Source organism: Staurois parvus, unplaced genomic scaffold, assembly GCF_062004578.1.
Source record: "Staurois parvus isolate SC_StPar_1 unplaced genomic scaffold, SC_StPar_1.0 ptg000129l, whole genome shotgun sequence".
In the NCBI taxonomy this organism is placed as follows: Eukaryota; Metazoa; Chordata; class Amphibia; order Anura; family Ranidae; genus Staurois; species Staurois parvus.
In genome coordinates this window covers 329,233-337,500 of record NW_028317925.1, presented here as the reverse complement: position 1 = coordinate 337,500, position 8,268 = coordinate 329,233, and the positions used below count along the sequence as shown (strand labels likewise).

Genomic DNA, 8,268 nt, shown 5'->3' with positions numbered 1-8,268 from the left:
AATACAAGAGGGATAGGAGGGCCCTGCTCCTCGGAGCTTACAATCTAGGAGGGAGGGGATGATTTTAAAAAGGAGCCAAACTACTATGTGGTAGTAAATGGCTTCATATGATCCCTATTCTTAAATTAAAGACATTTTTTGGCATGATCAGTAAAATTTTCAATATCAATGCCAACATTTCAGGATTTCTGCCAGGGTATGCAAACTTTTGAGCACAACTGTATGTGTTAACTAACCTCCAAATGAATGGCAGGATGCAAGGTGTCCCAGAAGAATATTGCTCTGCCGGCTTGCCTTCTTCCCATACTGCATCCTGGTGCTATCTGTTCTCCAGGTAAGTGACGCACAGGCACCTGGCCATGAGACCAGTCCACCTTCTTCTATTGCTCTGTTGTCCAGTTCCGATGCTCAGGTGCCCACATTGTAGGTGCTTTTGGCTTTGCACCCGAATCAGCATAGGCACCCTGATAGGTCTGTGCCTATGCTCCCCATAGACAACAAACTGCTATACCCATTTTTTTCTTGTTCTGTGCATCAACTTCAGGGATAACATGTTTACTTGCTGCCTAATATATCCCACCCAGATGCCAATGTACCGATATAATAGTGTAGCATAAAATTTCAGTGTTCCCATTTATGGAGGTTTTAAGACCATCATTCTGTGATCATGTACCATGTTTGAGCTTCATCTTTCATCTGTAGTTAGCTTTTCTCACCTTGGCCATTGAAAAGTTATTTTCTGCTGACAGCACATAGTTATTATTTTAAATGGATCCTGTGGCTTTTTTTTTTTTTTTAACTATAAGGCTTACTTAATAGTTGTCTAGAATGTAGATAATCACTTTGTGCTTCCTGAAATAGAGAGGTTTCAGCTCTTGTAGTCATGCCAGAGGTTGCATCGGATCTGTCCCTTTTCATTACTGTGTTGGCCTTGACATAAAGCACTCTCTGTCCCTCAGTGCCTCGGCTTCCTGTTTTGATCTCTTTCTCCAAGCTTTGATGTAATCCAGTTTTCTACACACAGTAAACGGATCCCATCCTCACAAAGTAAATATTGCTGTGTGTCAAATGTTTCTGATCTGTATGCTTGTCAGTTAAGGCATTTTCTCTGTCCACGCCCTTGCGTCTTTGTTCTTACATCGTGAAAATAATTTCTGATTTGTTGCTGTGAATAATACCTCCAATTTTTTCCTTTTTTTGCTAGCATTGCAGAATGGATGAAATACGGATGTGCTTGTTCTGGTCTAGCGTATAAAATGTTATTGTAAGGTTAAAAGGCACACTTTCCAATACTGGCTTTATTGCTGCCACGGACTATTGGGTCTCATTCTGTGTGTAATCAGAATGTGGACACAGCTGAGTAAACTATTGTACATCTCTATCTCTCTTCTAGAATACATATATGAGATCTCTATTACAGTTTAATATTCTTCAGTTGTGCTCATCAGAAGTCAAGGAGTGATACTAGCTAAATATTAAACTTCATTTTCCATATCACATCCTGGATTTATTGTATGTGCTGCTTCTCAGTCTTGTCATCCCCATTGTTCAATGCCTACAGTATTTTGCCTAAAGTATTGGGACATCTGCCTTTACACGCACATGAACTTTAATGGCATCCTAGTCTTAGTCCGTAGGGTTCAATAATGAGTTGGCCCACCCTTTGCAGCTATAGCAGCTTCAACTCTTCTGGGAAGGCTGTCCACAAGGTTTAGGAGTGTGTCTATGGGAATGTTCGACCATTCTTCCAGAAGCTCGTTTGTGAGGTCAGGCTCTGATGTCAGACGGAAAGGCCTGGCTCGCAGTCTTCGCTCTAATTCATCCCAAAGGTGTTCTATCGAGTTGAGATCAGGACTCTGTGCATGAAATTGTCCAAAACATTTCGGTATGCTGACGCTTTAAGAGTTCCCTTCACTGGAACTAAGCCCAACCCCTGAAAAAAAACTCCACACCATAATCCCCTCTCCACCAAACTTATCACTTGGCACAATGCAGTCAGGCAAGTACGGTTCTCTTGGCAGCTGCTAAACCCAGACACATCCATCGGATTGCCAGACAGAGCAGCGTGATGCCTCACTCCGGAGAACATGTCTCCACTGCTCTAGAGTCCAGTGGCGGAGTGCTTTATATCATATACTGCTTTGCATTGTTCTTAGTGATGTAAGGCTTGGATGCAGCTGCTTGGCCATGGAAACCCATTCCATAAAGCTCTGTACACACTGCTGTGCTAATCTGAAGGCCACATGAAGTTTGGAGGTCTGTAGCTATTGACTCTGCAGACAATTTGTGACTTCTGCGCACTGTGCGCTTCAGTATGACCCCACTTTGTCATGTTACTTGGCCTACCACTTTGTGGCTGAGTTGCTGTTGTTTCCAGGTACTTCCACTTTGTTATAATCCCACTAATAGTTGAGCGTGGAATATTTAGTAGCAAGGAAATTTCACGGATGGACTTATTGCACAGGGGGCAACCTATCACGGTACCACGCCTGAATTCACTGAGCTCCTAAGAGCGACCCATTCTTTCACAAATGTTTGTAGAAGCAGTCTACATGACTAGGTGCTTGATTTTATACACCTGTGGCCATGGAGGTGATTGGAACACCTGAATCTAATGATTTGGAGGGGTGTCCCAATACTTTTGGCAAAATAGTATCTATGAAAAGATACGTGGGACTTTGACATCCCAAATCCAGCAAGGATACTGGTCAATTTTTCAGGGTGAATACTACCATGTATAGAACATTAAGTATTGAAGCATATATTTTTTTTTTTTTACTTGGTCTCTTTGAGTACTGTATTTTGGGAATGTTTTTATGTGACAGAAATAATTGTATTGTCCGAATATTGTCTCATTTTTATATACTGCAAGCATACTATTGGCAACAATATAATAGCAAAAAGTCACTCCATATGTGCTTCCTTCATTTTATGTATGCTGATCAGTGACTGACATATCACTTGTGCAGGCAGTTATATAAATGGTAAAACAAAATATGTATCTGTTTAATTTGAGTGACAGCCCAATGCACCTTGTAACTGCACCTCAACACACACTTCAGCGCACCAGAAAACATGGATACGTCAAGAAAAAAAGGCGTGGTTGCAATAAAGCATTGCATTAACACAGGATCCTTATTCCCATAGTCCTGGCATTCAAAAAAAAAAAGAAAGAAATAAAATGATCTAGTATTTTTGTCTCTAAAGCATTCTGGATTCCCTTTAAGACACAGCTGAAGTCTGTGCATTTTTGGTGCATGTTACAAAGGGATGGAAAATCACAACAAATGGAAACTGTAAAGTGGAAATGGAGCTTAACAAAAAGAAGTTCTGTAGAGCAGATAGTCTAACACTTCCCCACGCCATACAAAACAATAAGAAAAATCACAAGCACTTTGATTTAAAAAATAAATAACTATGGTTGCTATGTTGTTAGTCTTGTGGCTTGTAGAAACCTTCCCCATAGTGTCTTGGCTGGAAATGAACCCAGGATTTCAGATTTATATCACCCATCTTGTTTGAATATAAACCACCTATGGTGATATTTTGGATGGTTCTAAGGATATTATATGAGCTCAGCAGTTGTGAGGCCAAATTCAGGTTCTTGCAAAAACAGTACCCTTGCAGTGCCCCTCCCCCTCCACATTGCATGGGTTAAATTCTTGTTAACTTTAAGCGATGTGGAATATGGTGTAATACTTCCCTTACTCCTTGCTGCAGTAGGTTCCCATCATCTGTGCAACTGGGCACATGATGGCCAACAGCCCTGCATTGTTAGGATGGCAAGGGAGTTCCCACAACCTGGAGTGGAGGAGAACACTGAAGCAAGGAGTAAGGTACCACACCTTATTCCTCATCCCCTAGATTTAGTGAGCTTTTAACCTTTGGAGAGCTTGTGTGCTTGTGTGGGGGGGCTTATTTTTTTTCCTGTTGGCTGTTCACCTTATTTCCTATCTCGGTGACACCTGTCTATTGGGGACATAGACAGCGGTAACTTCCTGTTCTGGGACATGTTCTCCCAACAAGAAATACTTGGAAGACTTAAAGCGGAGTTCCACTCACGCTGTCAAAAAATAAAAGTCAACAGCTACAAAAACTGTAGCTGCTGACTTTTAAAAAATAGCCACTTACCTGTCCCTCAGTCACACGGTGTGTCCCCCGCAGCCCATTTCACTGGCCGTCCTGTATTCCAGGAGGCCGGCATCTTCATTGTGGGCACCCAGCTGTGATAGCTTGCGGCTTCACAGCCTGGTACCTACTGTGCATGTGCAAGTAGCACTGCGCTTCATGAATGGTTCTGTAGTCTTCTGGGACCTGTTACGTGTCCCAAAAGACTACAGGGAGGGAGGACACCTTCTGCTCGGATAAGACCAAAAGTGGGAGTGGGTACCTGTCAAATTCGGGTACCCCCCCTTGCCCCCCCCCAAAGGTGCCAATCCTTAATGAGGAGCGGGGGAGCATTCCTTAAAGTGGAACTTCCCCTTTTGGGTGGAGTTCTGCTTTAAAATCCTGCTTCACTTCATCCAGTAACTTTAACCCCTTCACGCCTAAGGGTAAAACAAATCTAAATGCCTAAGCACAATTCTGCAACGTTGACATGTGATAGTAAAACCGTACATATCATCACAACTACTTTGTACATCCAGGTGGATTATACCGTGTTTTTTTCAGGACAAATTGGGCTTTCATTTGGTGGTAAACGGTAATGGATATCTCCTATTTTTTTTTATTATCAAAGGAAAACTGGCCCAAAATAGTAAAAAAAATAGTTTTTTTTTCATTTAGATGTGTGTTTCTTGTTACGACCATAACCTACCACCAAAGAACAACCCAAAATAGATTCTCCAGCACTTGCCAATCGCAGCGATACCATATATGTGTATGTTATTTGTTGTTTGTACCCGTAGTACAGCCCAGAAACAATAGTGTGCATTCTGTTTTGTTTATTTTTGTTTTTTTTCACCTAAAACACACTGACATTAACGCTGACACCAATTTTTTTTTTTTTTTTAAATCCTGACCTTTGATCTTGACCCAAACACTAACCCTGGCACTGAACTAGATCAAACCTTGATCTAGGTATTTTTCTTTATTTTTTCTTTTATTTTTTAATATTTATCTTTTTTTTTTCCAAACTTTTTTTTATCTCTCTATGTCAGGAGTTAGATACAATGTATCTCTCTTCTTCATTCATAGAGACAGAAAAAACAAAGGGGCCGAGCTGCACAGTGACTGATCACTGTGATAGCCAATCAGAAACTGATTGATCAGAGTGATCATGTGACCCGGGATCAGGAGTCCCGGGTCCCGATCGTTAGAATGGGTCCCGGGGCTCTCAGTAATACAGCGGTCTCTGTGCTGGGAGCGCGCCGAGTGGCGTGCTCCCAGCACAAAGACAGATACGCTAATATGCGGTCCCACGGAAAAAAAACCAGTTCCGTGAGGCCACATATTTGTGTGCCGTCGGCGTCATGGGGTTAAAAGAAACAAATGTACTGGCACACTTATGCTCCATGCACGCTGGACATTTTAATAACGCTGGTAATGTTAGCTGTGTAAAGTCACGTTAAAAATGTCAGTTTTTCAGCATTTTTGTATTAGCGTTTAGCAGCAATTTTTAGAGGTTTTTTTTTTTTCGACCAAAAAAAATAATTTTTTGGTTAAAAAAAAAGTCCAAAAATGCTGGTTTGCTGCGATTTACCTCGTTTTTCAGCATTAGAGCGTTTTTACAGCTAAAAAACTCCTCTAGAAACCACTAGTTCTGGGTTTTTTTCCAGCCAAAAAACATTGATTACAGACTGTGTGCATGGACACATAGGATAACATGCTGGGGGGGTTACTGGCTGTAGAAAAAATGTCAAAAGCCAAAAACAGCCGCTGTAAAAACATCCAGTGTGCATGAGGACTATATTGTCAGGAGTCAGATTTATGTTCCAGTTGAAGACAACTTATTGTATGTGTGTGTACTTTAGCTAAGATACACAATCATTTCTGGCTTGCTGCTCTATGAACATATCATATGTCATTCTTCTCCTTAGTTTACATGACAGCTTTCAATACTGATGTGTCAGACATCCGTAAACATTTGCAGCAGGTGACTGGCATCTTGGACAGAGTAGCAGCACTATCAGCACTGTAAGGTTTAGCATTTGGGGTCACTAATACTGTTTTTGTGTAGATTCTGTTGGCTGTTCTAGCGGGACTTCTTGTTGATTCCCAGTAAGCCGCTGTGAAGCCACTAATGAAGTCCCTGTAGAGCTGTCATAGCTCCAGTTTAAGAGCGTTCTGATTATGAGCCGAGAATCCTGTAAAGCTTCTATATATTGTCTCCCAAGGAGCTTTGTGAATCAGGAGCATAATGTGCAACAACCATTGTACAATTTGTCCGAAGCATTGTTCACATTTGTAACAATGTAATTTGTCAGCATGCAGTGGAATCAGTTTGTTTGCAGTCCTCATACTGTATAAGATGCAGCAGAAAGCCTAGCCCAGAGTGGTGAATATTACTATTCTTTTCCCTTAAAAAGAATGAGACAAATTTGCTCCTTTTTAATATAACATGATTGTGGTGCCATTAAATCAACTTGCATTAATTGTTGGGGGATTTGGGCAAATAGAGCTCATAAAGGGTCCAACCAAAAGGTTAGCACATAGCAATATCATACCAGAATATCAGTGATTCAGCTTGATGTCTGAACCATCCGCTGTGAATGTGAGATTGTGGAAGGGTTAACCAAGGCTAGCTTGTGCTTGTTATCTGCAATAGGTGGAAATTGCCCAAAGTAGATTTACAGCTAGATCAAACTGTCGGAAATATGGAATAGCAGTTACTTTTGTAAACCTTACCTTAGGCTGGTTGTCCTGAATAATCCCCACAAGGGTGCATTCATTGTTTTTGTGTTTTCCCACTCCTGTTTTTTTTCTTTACATAATCATTTTTACAACACTAGAAATTTTCCATATACACTCACCGGCCACTTTATTAGGTATACCTGTTCAATTGCTTGGTAACACAAATTGCTAATCAGCCAATCACATGGCTGCAATTCAGTGCATTTAGGCATCTAGACGTGGTGAAGATGACTTGCTGAAGGTCAAACTAAGCATCAGAATGGGGAAGAAAGGGGGTTTGTTTGATTTTGAACGTGGCATGGTCGTTGGTGGTCTGAATATTTAAAAAACTGCTGATCTACTGGGATTTTAACGCACAACCATCTCTAGGGTTTACAGAGAATGGTCTGAAAAAGAAAAAATATCCAGTGAGCGGCAGTTGTGTGAATGAATATACCTTGTTGAGGTCACAGGAGAATGGGCAGACTGGTTGCTGCGACATTAAGATGGTAGAGTCAGAATTTGTCGTAAACAACATGAAAGCATGGATCCATTCTGCCTTGTATCAATGGTTCAGGCTGGTGGTGGTCTAATGGTGTGGGGGGATATTTTCTTGACACTATCAAGGTGTACCTAATAAATTGGCCGGTGAGTATAATTTGAGTCTCCAGCTGGCTGTACTGTGTTGCAGACCTCTATACATCTCAGGATTGAATGAACAGCAAAAAAAATCTTATTGTGTGTAAAACAGGTCTCATGTATTTTTCTGTGTTTTTTTGTTTTTTAACTGCACATGTTCATATGCATTTATACTGTTTTTTTTTTTTTTCTTTAATCTCCACTGAAGGTCTAAGGCCCATTTATACCTTGGCATTTGCACAAATACGCAAAAAAAAAAAAATAGCAAAAAAAGCACCATGTATGCAGTGCTATTCTTAATGGCACCTAAAATGCGACAAAACGAGCGAGGCTCACAATAAAATAAAGAAAAATGTGCAGGAGTTACCTTGGCCTGTTTGTTTTCAAGTGAATGGGCTGTGATATGCTGTCACACAAAAAAGCACTCAAAAACGGGGCTGATGGTGGTGTGATTGTATGGGGGTTATTTTCTTGGCAGCAGCGAGGTGTACCCAATAAAATGGCCAGTGAGTGTAATAATTTTTTTAGAAAGGTGAGCATGTGGAGATTTATTACATTTGGCAGAGTACCGGCATCGGGACACTGGTGGTCTTTGTATTCCTGCACCAGCATTCTTCTCATTTACTTACACTCAACCAGTTTTTTAATATGAGGGTGTGTTTTCCCCTTTAGGCTCCATTCATACTAGTGTGACTTCACATGAAGCCCAGAATCGCATGACAATGGAAATCACATTGTTTTGCAATGGTGTCTGTTTACAATTCAGCACACACAGTTTTTATGAAAGGTTCCTGCACT

General features: G+C 41.0%; 1 protein-coding gene across 1 annotated transcript in view; it reads left to right on the top strand.

Moving 5' to 3' along the window:
* LOC149466441 (fibrosin-1-like protein) overlaps positions 1–8,268 on the top strand; it is a gene marked incomplete at its 3' end in the record, with an annotated part of 581,440 nt that overhangs the window by 313,948 nt on the left and 259,224 nt on the right. The gene's annotated exons all lie outside the window — the stretch shown is intronic.